The sequence below is a fragment of the Micromys minutus genome (genome assembly GCF_963924665.1).
Source record: "Micromys minutus genome assembly, chromosome: 22".
Classification (NCBI taxonomy): domain Eukaryota; kingdom Metazoa; phylum Chordata; class Mammalia; order Rodentia; family Muridae; genus Micromys; species Micromys minutus.
The window spans coordinates 29678720-29695614 of NC_137957.1; positions in this window are offsets into that span (position 1 = coordinate 29678720).

Below are 16895 nucleotides of genomic sequence, written 5' to 3' on the forward strand. Positions count from 1 at the left end.
CAAGAAAACATAGAGTTCAGGACTCTATCAGGGACCGCAGACTGAATTCATAGAAAATGTTCACCAAAAGACTGAACAATAGTGCAAAAGCTCACTCATAGCAGATGACGAATATGAATAATTGGAACAAGGATGACAACGCTTTTAAAAACAATCAAGATTATTTTAAAAATATTATCAATTACTGGATGTTTCCTGGAAAAATAAAGGCATTGTGATATATGGACATTTTTCCTCAATCACCAAAAAAATAAAATAAATAAATAAATAAAAAGTAAAAAATAAAGTGTGTTTCAGCAAATGAAAAAACAAGGCGGTAGAACATATAGTTTACATCTAAAGACAATGATAGATTCTAAAGCATACATTGCTCTCTTTATAAAGCAAATAATAATAAATGTGTCTAAATAAATTTATGTAGTGATTTCAATAGAAACTGTTGACTTTTATAAAAGCATACTTTAAAAAAACTTATGACTCTCACATGCCACCTCTAACTTAACAAGCCTTTCTAGTGCATAAAAATAGAAAGATGGTGTCTCTCATATGAATTAGTACAGCCCAGAAAATAAAGTACCACAATAAATTTTACCTCTCCTGCTTTCTTTAACCAGTTTCTTTGGGAATCAACTATTTGATGTATCCACTTATGTGCAACTTCTGTGTAACAGCAAACTCTGAGGTTGCTAAACCACAGTATGACCTTAAATTTGTATGAAAAAATTAAATGGAAGGGCCATAGTCAGCTTGTGGTTTTTCTCACTTTAATATGGTTGCACTTGGGTCTGGCAAGAAGCAGGAGGAAAGGGGGAGAAGAGGAGGAAGACAAGGAGGAAGAAAGAAAGAAAAAAGAAAAGAAAGAAGAGGAGAAGAAGGAAGAGGAGAAGGAGAAGAAAGATAATGAGGAGAAAGAAGAGAAGTGGAAAAGGAGAAAAGGAGGAAGAGAAGGAGGAGGGGGAAGAAGGAGAAAAGGAGAAGGAGAAGAAGAGGAGAAAGAGAAGAAGAAGGAGGAGAAAAGAAGAAAAGAAGAAGAGGAGGAAGAGGAAGAAGAAGAAGAGGAGGAGGAAGAGGAAGAAGAAAGACTGAAATAAGTAAAACAGTCACTTCAGACCTTCACCACATAACACTAAAGAGGTTTTAACTTTAGACAGCTTTCAAACTCCCCTCTTCCTGAAACTGTAAGGATGTGAGGATTGAAAAACCTAAAAGCAGAAAAAGTCAAAGAAATTTCCACTCATTGTATTTTTAAATGTTAAGTTTGAAGTTAAGAGAAAAAGGTCCACCTGCCCTGCTTGCTTCAAAAAAGTAAACTGGTTTATCAAAATTAGATCCATAGTTCAAGGCTATAGAGAATGAAATTCCTTTCAATACGTTTTCAGTCCTTACAGAAAGTCCCAGAAGAAGGTAGTCTAGCAAGAACTGTCTGAGAAAGGACATCCGTCCACAGCTCTGCCTGTCTGAAGCTCTTTTCTAGGTAACTGAACAGGATGGTAAATGAGGGGTGGGGGTGTGTGTTGCAGATGTGCTGAAGTCAAACCCTTTGCAGTTAATCCCACACAGGAAATCAATCACAGCTTTTCCAGTACGATGTTTTCTTTTTAAATAATCGTGGTTGTGTCATTGTTGTTACTGCTAGTGAAAATGCGGGACTCGAGGTACAGATGTAGACGGTGTTCTTTTCTTTACTTGACTTAACTGGGCTTCCACATCCTCAGTATTAACCCAATTATTTAAAAATAAGATAATAACACTATATTTTTTTTCAAATATTTCTGAACGTTGTGAGTGTGGATTTCTAAAAGGTTAGATACATTCCAAATATGTATTTCTCTCTAAAAATATTATTGCCAGAATTTCTCATTTATATGTCATAGACCAAATGTAATAGAAATAAATGAATGCAAATATGAAGTGCTTTGATGTGGTTTGAGAAATCCTCCGAGACATATAAAACAAATGAGCATAGGGGCCCTTTCTCCTACAAAGGTTTGTAGTGTTACAGGAAGTGTCTGAGCACTTGCACACCTTTACTTTCCTATCTTTCTGTACGAAATTTTTTTTTCAGCAAATACCCAAATAAAGTTTCCTGCTAGATCGTAAGAAGAAAGGCAAGTGAATTATCACTGTAGTGTAGAATAGAATGCAGGATCCATAAATAAATAAATAAATAAATAAATAAATAATAAAAATCAAATCCGCACCCACTTAATTTTTGACAAAAGACACAATAACATATTTTCAGAAAAATGATAGCTGATTTCACAAATGGTAATGGCCAAATTATTTTGATTTACAAATAAATTAAATTGAATTTCTGTTATCTTATCAAAAACTCAATTAAAATGAATCACAAATCTTAGTTTGGGACTCTAAACATTGAAACATTTAGAAGAGAAGACAGGTGACACTTAAAAATTTGGAGTAGCAAATGACTATCTATTTTTAATTTTTTTATTCTTCTCTTATAACATACATTCCAGCCTCAGCTTGCATTTTCTCTACCCCTCTCACACACATCCCAGTTTCCCACAGGTCTACTATTCTCTTTTTCTTTTTTATTTTTCTTTCATTGGATTTTTTTTTTATATTTACATTTCAAATGTTATCCCCTTTTCCAGTTTCCCCTCTAACCTCCCCATCCTATCCCCCTCCCCCTGCTTCTATGAGGTGTTCCTCACCCATCCACTCACCCATTTCTTTTCTACACCCTGCCCTGGCATTCCCCTACATGGGCTATCCAGCCATGACAGGACCAAGGGCCTCTCCTCGAATTGATGCCTAACAAGGTCATCCTCTGCTATATAAGCTAGAGGCATAAGTCCCTCCATGTGTTTTCTTTGACTAGTGGCTTAGTTCCTGGGCGCTCTGGAGGGTCTGGTTGGTTGATATTATTGTTTTTCTTATGGGGTAGCAAACCCCTAGAGCTCCTTCAGTCCTTTCTCTAACTCCTTTATTGAGGTTCCTGTTCTCAGTCCAGTTGTTGGCTGAAAGCATCTACTCTGGCAGCGCCTCTCAGGAGACAGATATATCAGGGTTCTGTCAGCATATACTTCTTGGTATCTGCAATCTTTTCTGTGTCTGATGGCTATATATGGGAAGGCTGGCCAGGTGGGGCAATTTCTGGATGACCTTTTCTTGTGGAGAAAGAGGAACATTCCTCCACTGGTGGGATTGAAAGTTGGTACAACCACTCTGGAAATCATTCTTGAGATTTCTCAGAAAATTGGATCTGAGGACCCAGCAATACCACTCTGGAATACACCTAAAAGATGTTCAAACATATAACAAGGTAACATGCTCTAACATGTTTTAGCAGCCTTATTTATAATAACAAGAAGCTGGAAAAAACCTAGAGGACAGATATAGAAAATGTGGTAGGTTTACAGAATGGAGTACTATTCAGCTATTAAAAACAATGACTTCATGAAATCCTGTTTTCTTTAGATAAAAAGTAAGTAACACAGATATCGACTGAACACAGCATCAAAATTAAAAATACAACTAGGGTCAGTCCCTCAAATCAAAGCTGGACAGGACAATCCAGAAGTAGGAAAAGGTTCCCAAGAACAGGTGAAAGACAAATACTCTCAACTCTCATTATTAGGAATTTCACAGGAACGTCAAACTACACATTTATAGTGTATAGTCAGAGGACCTAGCTCAGTCTTTAAGGAGCCCTATTTAGCCAAATCTTGGGATATGTTTTGTTAAATAAAATGCCAGCAGCACAGAAATCTACTACAAGTATTAACAGATAGGAGAACATGAAAATAAATGGTTGTGTACAGCAAAGGAAACCACTAGCAGAGTTAACAGAATGGGGAATTTTTTTTTAGGAGCTCCATCTAATAGATCATGTCTAGCATTTACCAAGAGTCACAGAAAATAATAAAGCTAAGAACATAAAAACTACCAATCAACAAATGATTAAATGAACTGAACAGACAGGATTTTTTAAATTTTTGTTTAAGTACAAATGGCCAAAGTGTTCATTATTTTATATTGTAATAAATCACCAAATGACAGAGGCAGAAAAAATTTCACTGAACTGATGATTCCATGGTTTCCATAGGATTAGAGTGTATGAAGGTGGAGCCACAACATTAGGGCAGGTCCCTGCTGAGACCTGGTCTATCAAGCCCCAACTAGGAGGCACATACCATGCAAGAGTCTTTTGAAATCTCAAATCTCATCCTCAGTGGCATACCTACTTCAACAATGAGACACCTCTTAATCCTTTCCAAGCCTGCGCTGTTTCAATACATACCCTACTCCTGGTCACTTACTTCTTCCAGACTGCACCCATTTCCTACTTTATAGCCAGTGTCCCTAACAATGCAAACATCCCATGGGTCTTTTAGTAACTGATTAGGCCAAAGTTCTTGTAACCAAATCCCTCCTCATTGATTATATTTACTAGCTGGGGATGATCCAAGCCTTCTACAAATTGGTAATACACCATGCTCCACTTCATATGTAAAGTGGATACAACATTCCTTATAACCTGTGGCCACATTGATACCTTTTCAAACAGTGCCTACCTGTGAGAGTTGCATACCTAGTCTGTGACCACAGCGTAATGACATGAAACTGTCTTGACTGTCATTATCTACTTGAGCTATGAGAAGCTACGAATCAAAGAGAGCAGATGGATCCTATGTGCAAGTGTGCATCGTTCATAAAACTGTGAAGTAAAAGTGCCATAAAGATAAAATGAAACACGCTGGCTGTTATTAAGACTGATTTGAAGGCAAAGGTGAAGCAGGCATCTCAAAGATGTCCTCCTACTTTAGGATGTTTGTCCAGATTAGCTTTCAGTCACAATAAGAACAGAAAATAAAAGTTAAGTGTTGTAAGTCACTTGAATAACCAGAATGAGCTTAGCTGTGATTAGCTTCAAAGAATGGATAAACTTGTTGAGTGTTCACACCTCCATTTAAATTTTAATAAGATGAATCATGTCCCAATATCACCCATATTTGTTTTTCATTTTTAAGTAATTCTTTAAAAGAACTGTTTATTTATTTTATTTATATGATTATACTGTGACTACCTTCAGACACACCAGAAAAAGACATCGGATTACAGATGATTGTGAGCCCCATGTGGTTACTGGGATTTGAATTCAGGACCTCTAGAAAAGCAGCCAGTGCTCTTAACCACTGAGCCATTTCTCTAGCCCCCTAATGTTTCATTTTTTTATTAGTAGAAAATTATTTAGATGAAACTCAGCTAAGTAACTTTAGTTTAGCTTACTGAAATACCTTCTGATGAAACACTTAATTATTTCAAGCTATTTAAATGTCTAAAAGTAAAGTTATTCTCTGTAGTAGCACAGAGTAGGGTTCAACACCAGGAATACCTCGTTGAGTTATCCATCAGCCACTGACAGACTTTGTATCAAAGAACTATTTTCAATCTGTCCTGGCTGCATTACGTTAATAGGACATATTAAATGTTATAGTATAGCCACTTTATATTACACACATTTAAAGTTTAATATAAACTTCCTCTGTTAAAACTGAAATCTCACACCAATTACCTTCTAAGAGAAGGAAAATCAGTTTTCTCAAGTGGAGTGACTCTGGATATCTACCACTTCAGGAAAGGCTTTGTGATAAAGAACCCTGCCGCCCATTCCACCCCAAGGAGACACTTGTTAAGGTAAATTATTCCTTATTGATAAATTGGGAAAAACATTAGTACTCAGTGGTTATGGACCAGAGAGGCTGTTGTCTTCCATTATACAGCATGATCTTCTGTCACACAAAAATTATCCTGTTTTACATGATTACAGTGCCAGTGCTAAAAAAAAAAAAAAACAACCTGAAGGAGGCAGTCAGTCAAGTGCCTTAATTCTGGAGCACACATCCTTAAAGGTGTGGGGAAAAATAAATAATAAACTTTTAGAAAGTCAATCAGACACTCATTCGTCCTGGCTAAACTTTTTATTTAACACATAGACAAATACTTGTAGTATAAGTACCTTAATGAAGGGGAAGGGTGCAGGCAATTCTTCCCATTGGACTTGCTTAGATTAGTGTATAGGGGTGAGTGGGGGAGGCTAAAGACTCAGGTAACACCCAAAGCAAGTTAGCAACCATTGCTGTATGGTAATGGATTTCTGTCATATATAGAAAGTAATTTTTTGGAATACATTCTTTCTGCCCTTCAGAATGTGTGCAAATAAGCAAGCAATCCAAATACATTTCAGCTCTTTTTAGGGTATGGGACACATTAAGATGGATTTGATAATACATATATGTAGCCACTTTATTATACTGTAAAATTACTGTTCATTCCTATGGAACAATAAAATTTGTGGAAAAGGCTCTGTTACAATTTTTAGTCATAAATGATAAATTTTTATATACCCCAGGCAGTAATATTGCTGATAAATTTATACCATACATCACTTTTGCTTGAGCTTTTTTTTTTTTTTATTTTTTTATTAAGGCGACTGATTCGAGTCAAACCACATGCTGTGCTTTTTGCTTAGGGAGCTCTCTCTCACACAGCAAGAATAATTGTCCCTACTTAATGGGGTTACCGAAGAGAATGTGTCCCTGGATCACACGATGTATATAGTATAATGAAAACCCTCTGCAGAGACTCCAAAGGCTATGCTGAGGGTTTCACAGTTTTGTGGGTTTTCCCTTATTAAGAAAAAGAAAAAAAAAAAAAAAGCAGTGGCTGAAATCTCTAAAAGAATAGGTGGAGGATAAAGTTTCAAAGCATCCTTAACGAAGATATTTCATTGCATGTTTGTAAAGAAAAATGTCATTGTCCTTTGGGAAATGAGTTGTGGGAAGAAGGGGAGTTAATTTTTAAGGCATTTTTCAAAATGTACCATGAAGAATGTTTCTGTGCTTGAAAACTGAGCTGTAGGTTCAGACTCTGCATCTTTCTTAAAAAATTAAAATATGATTACCTCCTTTCTCTCCTCTTCCGTTTCCTCCCTCTCTAACACCTTCCCTACCCTCCTCTCAAATTCATGGGTTCTTTTCTTTAACCCTTATTGTTACCTACAGATGTATGAGAGTGGAAGTGCAACCTGCTGAGTCCATTGTTATCTGTGTATCTGTGACCTCAGGGCTGAGGGAATCTACCATTGCAAAGCTTTCATAAGTGTCTCTGGCTCAGAACCTTTTTTTCTAACTTCAGATTTTATCTGTCTGTCAAATGCCCAGGTCTGGAAAGATTTGTCTTTCACCTCTAGGTCCTCACTCCCTTCTTCTCCAGTGTCTGCTCTCCATTCTTGCCAATTGTAACCCCTCCCCGATGCTTCATCCCAGACACCTTTCCTCCCTGTACAGATGCCATAAGCTTTCATGCATTGTGCCTTGGTCTTTTCTGGCTAGATAAATTACCGGACAATGCCTATTCTTTAAAAATGCTCTCTAATCTCCCTTTGATGTCACTTCACTGTCTTCCTAAAATCGAATGTTTATCTTCTTAGAAACGACCATGTCTGCAAAAGCAGAGAGACATGGGGTTAATGTTTATGTCCTAATGTCAGAACCAAGGCTTACATTTTATACACCTATTTGAAAAGCAGGATTTAAAAGACTACAATCAATTAAACCCAAAGAAATGAAAAAATAAGGTAAAATCTGGTAATAAATAACAATTTCCAAGAGTTAACATGTGCTTGTTGACAACCTACCTACCTTACCTCTTAGTAATTATCCAAGTGAAAGTAAAACACGTCTACATGGAAAATGTATGCATTCGTGTTTCTACATTATACTCCCCAAATGGCGACAACTCCAGTTCTCATCCATGAATCACTGGATAGCAAGCTGGTTTACTTAAACACAAAATGTTATTTACCACTCTACAAATACATGTGAGACTTTTAGACCAGAAAGGATAGAGGAAAAAAATATGATGTGTGTGTGTGTGTGTGTGTGTGTGTGTGTGTGTGTTTGTGTGTTTGTGTGTGTATGTTTGTGTGTGTGTGTGTTTGTGTGTGGGTGTGTGTGTGTCTATCTGTCTGTCTGTCTATCTGTCTGCCTGCCTGCCTGTGGGCCTGCATTCCAGAGATTTCTGGTCAGGTGAGCAGGTTTTAGAGAGGGGGAGAGGACTAGAGTAGGGAGAGGGAACCAGTTCTGCCTCCCTACTCTAAGAACCTGCTCATAAGAGTTATAACACTCTGTCATAAGTGTTACAACTCTTATGACAGAAGCTCTCAGGTGGAGTAATTGATGCACACCTTTAATCCTTTCTGAATACGATTCTTATATACAGTTTTGGAATGAGTCAGAGTCTGGCAACAGGTACTTTTTATTGGCTTGACCTAAGAGCTTGGGAATACCTCATTTACATGGGGGTGTGGTCCTGCTTCTATGTGACTGGTCTATCTTGAGCCTAAGTTACATCCTCACCTATGGAGGAGGGACTTGGCATGTGACCTACAGGATTCAAACTTCTCTACAGGGTGCTGTAGCTACAGGAAAGGGGCCTGATCTCCTGGGAGATTAGGAAACTTTCTACCTTCCCTGGGGCTTCAACTTATCTCAACTGGGAATCAGGATACCTTTCACAGCTCATCTGTCTGTGTAGGGGTGGTCTATAATTCCTTTATAAAGAACAATAAATACAACAATGTGAGTCAATATGAATGGACATAGAATGACAAACTGCATGTTAATCTTTTTATTATTACTTTTACTTTTGACAGTCCAGTCATTGCTCAGTCCCTGGTTCCTCCTCCCACTGCATGCTCTTAATCATTTACAAAAATCCAATAGGCTACTGTTATAGAAACTGTGATAGTGACCACTATAAGAAAAAGGAGAAATGATAGGGGTCATGAAGTGGTTACAAATCAGATCCTAAAATCTAACTGTGGAGAGACAGTTATTTCTAGTCTTATGTAGAGCATGGTAACACCATAGCAATATGTCATCTATTTTAAAATTATTAGGAGAGCCTAATGTTTCCCAACATGTAAAGTAAATACTAAAGAAGTTCTAATTAGTTCTGATTTGATCTCTAAACTTGTGTGAAATTTGTGCACTATATTTTCTATGTACAAATGTTACTTGCCATTAACATTAAAAGAGTAAAAACTTTTTTTTAAAAATAGATACTCTCTGTATTTACATTTCAAATGTTATCCCCTTGCTCCCCACTCTCCCCTCCCCAGTACCCTCTCCCAGTTGCCTTCTCCACCTCAGTACCTTGTCATTCCCCTACACTGGGAAAATGCACCTTCACTGGACCAAAGGCCTCTTCTCCCATTGATGACAGATAATGCTATCTTCTGTTGCACATGCAACTGGAGCCATGAGTCTCTCCATGTATGCTCAATGGTTGGTGATTTAGTCCATGGGAGTTGTTTGGAGGGGGGTTGGTTGGTTGATAACAGTGGAAACTTTTATAAATATATCTACATAAATGCTCCCTCCACTGTGGTTAGTGGGAAGTGGAATAGAGAACTTTGGGGTAGGAGTAGGGTATATCTAGGAAGGTTGAGGAAAAAGCCAGAAAGGAAGGATTAAAGAGTCTTGGAAGTGATGTGTGAGGAAATGAATATGTTAGTTATATTTTTGTGATGGTTTCATGGATACAATACACATTCTAACTTACTAAGTTATATACCACAATAAATATATGTAATTCATTCTAAGACACTAAAACCTCCAGTAAAGCTTCCTTGAGAAGCAAAAAAGCTGCAATTATGGTCAAATGATATTTTACAAGTTAGAATCTATTTATTTCATTAGACTCTAACAGGATAAGTATATATAGTTATTAAAATTATTGACAGCATATGCTTTCTTTTTATAAGAGCTGACAGAATTAGATTTGAAATGGTATAGACCAAATGCTCATTTTCAAGTGTCTTTTATATTTCATGTGTGTCAAATAAATAATGATCTAATATTTCTATTGAATATGAAGGAATACTGAACCAAGTGTGATTCTACAGTAACAATTATTTGATCTCTGATCTCACCAAGTAATTTCTCTTTGTTGGATAATGCCCCTTGTTTTAAAAAATTAGTCTGCTAAGGTAGAGTGAAGAGTTGTACTAAAAGAGATGGAATGCTTACAAAATTATTTCAAAAAAGTGTTACAGATAGTGTCTGATTAGCACACCCACCCCCTCTTTTGGATTAAAAATGACAAAGTCAATTGAACTGTGCACAAGCAATTGTTAAGAAGTACCAGGTAGAAGTTGCATATAATTCAAAAAGCTGGTGGTCATGTGCTCTGTCTGGAGACCTCAGAAATCTTGTGAAAAACATTGCATTGAAAGTAGATATGATTCCCAGATTGTGGTATTGTCCATTTACCTAGTCTTACATGTTACTAACTGTTGTGAAGAAAAACAACATAAGGAGATGCTGGTGAGTATGAAATTATCTTCCAGGTGTTTCTGTAGATGTAATATTGATAATATTTTTAGCATAAAAACATAATTGATAAAAATGATTGGCAATATTTTGCACTGACATCATCCTTTCATAGGATGTCATTTTTTGAGTTTTTTTTATACTCCTCCCTGTACTTCCAGAGCTTGTAAGTGATCTATGCCAATGCTCCCTTTTAACCAACAAATTTACGGTTTTGAAATCAGGGGATCAAGGGACAGATATACACAACAGCTAATAAAACAGATAACTAACTTGGTAATTTTACTTACTCAGGATCATCATATACTGGGAACATTTTAGGTGTTTTTAAAACTAAAAATTTTAGTTTTAAATTCAGAGAATCAAGAAATTTTCTGGTCATTGATGAGAAATATTCTCTGGTTCAATTAAAACATAAATAGTCAAGATCAGGCTTTAAAAGGGAGTCTAAGACTTCCATTCTAGGATCCAGCATACATTCACTTAGAGAAGGCTGTAGTAGTGAATGACTGCTAACAGTCATCATTGTAAAACTATCAAAAAAATGTTCTTTACTTCCGGATCTTTTATGCACAGTGAAAGTGTGTTCTCATTCTCTGAAAGGAGTTTTAAAAACACCTAAAATGTTCTCAGTATATGATGATCCTGAGTAAGTAAAATTACCAAGTTAGTTATCTGTTTTATTAGCTGTTGTGCATATCTGTCCCTTGATCCCCTGATTTCAAAACCATAAATTTGTTGGTTAAAAGGGAGCATTGGCATAGATCACTTACAAGCTCTGGAAGTACAGGGAGGAGTATAGAAAACCAGCATGTGCTCTGAGAAGCTTATCAGCTAACTGGTGAAATTTCAACCTGGTGGTGTCAGCTTTATTTTTAGAGTGTTACTGTGTAAACAAAAGAAGCTGCTAGGAGAATCTTGTTTTGGAGTTTTCACCTCATTTAAATTCTTAATTTGTCTCTTGAGCTTAGAAAAAGACACCTGAGTGAGGTCCTGCTTCCCACTAATGGGCTTCAGGAAAGGATTAGGTTAGCCTCACTCAGCCTTTCCTAAACAGACTAACCTTGAATCACACAAACTCCAAGAAAAGGTAAATACTGTATTCTGATTCAAATTATCTTAGACAGAGAAGACAACCCTGGGTTGTTTGTTTTATAACAGCCTGAGCTTAGACCCCCAAACATAAGGTCAATAAAATATAGAGCATCAGTTTGTTGAGAGTTACAGAGGAGATGCTGTTAGTTTAGTGCTTTCAGTACCCTGCACCTCCCCCTCCTCCTAGTCCTCCTCCTTATCCTCCTCCTCCCTCTCCCAAAGAGATATATGCTTTGGGAAATGACTATTGGAGAACTGCTTACAAAACAGCTCCCTCATGAGATTTTTAAAGTAGGCATACTTATAATGCCATTTTGAGGAAATACATAAGTTAGAGTAAAATAGTATTTTGTAGGTTTTCGTAGATATCAGGACACCTAATTACAAGTTCTTCTTCTTCTTCTTCTTCTTCTTCTTCTTCTTCTTCTTCTTCTTCTTCTTCTTCTTCTTCTTCTTCTTCTTCTTCTTCTTCTTCTTCTTCTTCTTCTAAGTGTAGGCAGACAACTTCTATTCCCTCAAATCTGTGCCTCTGTTCACACTGCAAAACAGATATAATTCAGGGAAAACTATGATGGGATTATTTATAATTCATTCCCTGAGAATCTCAAACTTGTATAAACTGTATTTTAAGAAGTTATTTCTATGCTAGTGTGTTTCTGGTAACCTCCCATAGGCACCTTTTTCTAAATGAGCGTGAATTCAGTTCCTCCACTTTCTATTTGAAAATCAAATGCCATGTCCACAAGAATTAAACATTGTTGTCCACTTCACAGCCAAACTAAACCGCTGCCCTCTATAAGAGAAAAATACATAAGCCTGCCACTCATCGAACGGCAAAAGATTGGCTATTTTTCATAAATAATGAAGGAAATAAGAAATCATTTAATCCTGGTTTCACAATTCTATTTTATGTTAGTTCCTGAGCCTAAGGTGATCAACGGAGTTGTAAATGAAAATATTATTGAGTGAAAATAATTAGCCCTGGTGCTCTTCTGTCTTACATCTCACAGCAGGTTTTGAGCACAATCTAAACTTGATGTGCTGACACCTGTAATCAACACAAGAGGTTTCTTTTAAACTACCAAATCATTCCTCCCATGGGAAGTATAAACAAGACCCAAATTGGTGATTTAGCTAAGTCTTCCACCCTGCTGGGAACACTAGTCAACATCTGGTGTGAAAACAGCAACATCCACAACAATTTGGAATTGGCAAATGGTAAACGCTAATTCTAAACTAAAAGCCTACACCATTCAGTGGCTTCTTAATTGCCAGCTCCTATCAATGACCTCAAAATCATATTTAATTACAAGGAGATAAACAATAGCAACTAACCCTGAGAGCTGCTGCTGGCTCTGGGTTTTCGTCTTTGCATCTCTTCGTTTGCACATCTACATGGTTCAATTCATTGAATGTTTTATCAAGCACACTTAGGAGAAATGTCAATCTCAATCCCTGTTTGCTGAGGTGGAAAATGTAAGCCAAGAGTAGCTCTCCTCACAGACACATGGTAAGTATTTCATGTAACTATAATTTTCATGCAACTATTTTACATAATTATCTCACTGAAGAAGAAATAGATAATTATAATTAGACTGTTAATTACAGTGAACAAAAGCTAAAACAGAAAGTGTGTCAGGACAAATCTCAGGATAGAATGATTCACAAAAATGTTCATAGGTATAGAAAGGAACACATAGACACAAAACAAATACTGACATAACAAGTTGATAAAAACACTACTGTCTCTTACACAACAGTTTTTCTGGCCTTCTAATTCAGTTTTTTGTTTTGTTTGGTTTTGATGTATAGTCCTGCTTTCTCTTTAGAATCATAGATGAAGAGGAACAGAAACAGGCCACAATATTCCCAACATAAGTAGTTTTGTTGAACATGAAGCACATTTACCGCTTTTGTGTGAGTTAATATTGATTAATATTGTTAAAGTAGAAACAAACATTTTGTTATCAGAACATGAATACTTTAGCACAATTTAGGTCAGCAGATTTAATCATTTTAAAGCTTTTTAAAAAATATACTTTTAAGTTGTATACAGGGCTTACTGAATACAAAAATATTCTGTGTAGTAAATAAATCATTAGTACATTTATACTTTCAAATGAGTAGGTATGAGGAAATTCAGATTATACTGCAAATATTTTCCATGTGTGATCTTTCATTTTTGAGGTATCAACAGAAATCCTCCAGACCAGAATTTTTATATATCAATGTTGACCCCATGGAACTAGTATCCTATATGAAGTAATTTTATGTCTCTCAGTATTTACTAAATAACCCATATTAGCTGTAATTTGAATTTTGCTGCTCATTGGGGTTGAATAAGAACATTTGTTTTTTGTTGTTGTTGTTGTTGTAATTGCCATCTTAGAGGCTTACTGCCTTAGTCTGCTAACCTAGACTTGTCCTGGAAGCTTTTAGCCCCCAGGCAACCTAATCTAGGCCTAGAATGTTTCTAAGACTTATGTTGTATAAGCTTACCCTTTTTTGTTCTTTCTGAGCTTTGGCTGGCTAGTTAAACTCAGTTGTTCTGGCTCAAACTCCTTGCCAAGCTGACTGATCCGTTCAATCTGGTTTCTTTCCACTCTACATGAGTTGCTCTGCTTGGCCTCAAACTAACTCTAGCAATCAATTGTTATCTTCTTGCTCCTTCTCATTCTCTGGCTCTTTCTGTCTTTTGTCTCTAACTTGTTCACTCTCAGTAACATGTCTATATAAAACTGTCCCAGTAAAACTGCCTCATTGATCCCCCTCCCCTCCATTTTTTTCTCTCTTCACTGCTCTCTTAAGTAGATTCCCTTTCCTCTCTCTTAAGAGTTGGGCATATCCTATTCTGTCACATCTTTCTCTTATTCTTTGCTTTGTTAACCACTCAGACCACACAACCTCACTTTCAACCCTGAGTGGATCCTTCTACAAACTCACTATTCTTTTATTGTTTTTGGATTAAAGGTATGTACCAAGGGCAACTCTGCATTTTAGCCACAGAGATTAAAAGTATGTGCTAAGGGCTGAACCACATCTTGAGTAGAAACACATTTTTTTTTCAGTAAATAACCCAATGTTATTTATTACAGTATTATCAAATATCCAGTAACAGGGTCCTGAATCTAGGATCTTGTGCTTTCAACACAAGCACTCCTCCAAGTGAACTCTTTCCCTATTCCTCCATCTCCATGAAGTATTTAGTATGGTTTTGGTAACATAATAATTGTTCACATACACGCACACACACACACACACACACACACACACACACACAGAGAGAGAGAGAGAGAGAGAGAGAGAGAGAGAGAGAGAAGTGCACTTTAGAATCTACTTTGGATTATATTTGGTTGTGGTAGACGAAGTAATTTAAGCATCCAGGTTGATTTAATCTCTTCCATTTTTGATAATTGCATCTAAAATTACCTATGTGTCCATATCATGCTTGGGAGGTAGTGAGAAATACATAAAACTGTGAAAGTATAGCCTTAGCTGACACTAGGCTGGGAGGAAACTGGTGTATCTGAGATGACCTTGAATGTAGAAATGAGCCCATCCTATACATGAAGAGCATGGAGATGCAAACGAAGGTCTGAGCTTCTTACTCAGTACTGGGTAGAATAACAGCACAATTGTTGGGTCTGAGGACCTGCAAAGAAAAAAAATATGAGTTCATAATAAGTTGGATATGAGTAGTTTGATGACATGCAAATGAATATATTATACAGGTGTTTGGATATAAATATTTAAAAAGAAGCTATTTACATGAAACATTAATGCAAAGACATATGGTTAATTGAAGTTTCTTAACTTAGCTTTGCTCTTCTATCTACTCATTCTGTGATGTGCTTGACTTTTCTGTGCCATATGGAGTGTTTAGAACATTCTGAACCTCTACCCATCAGATGCCAGGATCAACCTTTAAATCATACAAACCAGAAATATCTCCAAACCTCGCCTCAAAAATGCCATCTGCAAAGTGATCCCCTGTAGAGACAGAGGGCCTCAGTGATAGGAAGCAAGAAGAAACAAAGTAAAAAGAAAGCTGAATAGCTATGCTGACACCAGAAACCTTAAATGTAATTTGGTCCCAAAATATAAGGCTCTGGGAATGTTCTTTAATTGGAATAATTGTCATGAATATGAGCAGATAATGCAAAGAAGAACCCGACATTCTGGTATGTGCTCTTGTGAGTCTAGGAAGAAGCAATTCCAAGAGAGATGGAGAAGGAGACAAGAAGAGTTACAGATTTTAAAGTGGTAGAAGATGGCCTTTTCTGGAAATAAGAGGTCCTAAAAGGTACAAAGGACTAGCAAGTTCTAAGTTGGCAGTTTTGTGTTTTAGTTATAACACTAGTTACTATCTGTGAATGGCACTGAGTTAAAGAGTAGATAGATTTCCTTTTTTGTGAAGAAGGCTGGTTTGTGACTCCAGGATTAACTAGGGCACAAACTGAAACCGACTTCCTTTGTATTTGATTGTTTCTTTTTTGTTATGAATTTTTGCTTGTTTATTTGTTTAATTGAAAATCATTCTCATTGTTTATTCTTGGCTATCAGTGCTCAATACTAAATCAGACTTATAGTGATTTTTTTTCTTTTATCTTTTCTGTGTTGAAACTATAGGTGTTAGCTCTCAAGAGTACTTATATTTACTTAGTTACAAGCCTGTTTTCTAGTTGCTAATAAGTTCTATGATCTTTACAAAGAGTCGTAACTGCTGGGGCTGGAGAGATGGCTCAGCAGTTAAGAGCACTGGCTGTTCTTCCGGAGGTCCTGATTTCAAGTCCCAGCACCTATATGGTGGCTCACAACCATCTGTCATGGGATCTGATGTCCTCTTCTGGTGTGTCTGAAGAGAGTGACAGTGTACTCACATACATAAAATAATTAATTAAAAAAATATGGTCACCTGATTTTTGACAAAGGAGCTATAAACATTCAATGGAAAAAGGACAGCCTATTCAACAAATGGTGTTGGTCCAACTGGCACTCAACATGCAGAAGAATGAAAATAGTCCCTTTCTTATCTCCTTGTACAAAGCTCAAGTGTAACTGGTTCAAAGATCTCCACATTAAACCAGATACACTGAAACTATTAGATGAGAAAGTAGGGAAAACCTTAGAACACATAGGCACAGGAAAAAATTTTCTGAACAAAACACCAATGGCTCAAGCTCTAAGATCAAAGATTAACAAATGGGACTTAATGAGATTGCAAAGTTTCTGTAGGGCTAAGGACATCCTCAAGAAAACAAAACGGCAGCCAACAGAATGGGAAAAGATCTTTACCAACTCCACATCAGATAGAGGCCTAATATCTAAGGTATACAAAGAACTCAAAAAGCTAGTCACCAGAGAATCAAACAACCCTACTAAAAAATGGGGTACAGAGCTAAACAAAACGTTCCCAATTGAGGAATATGGAATGGC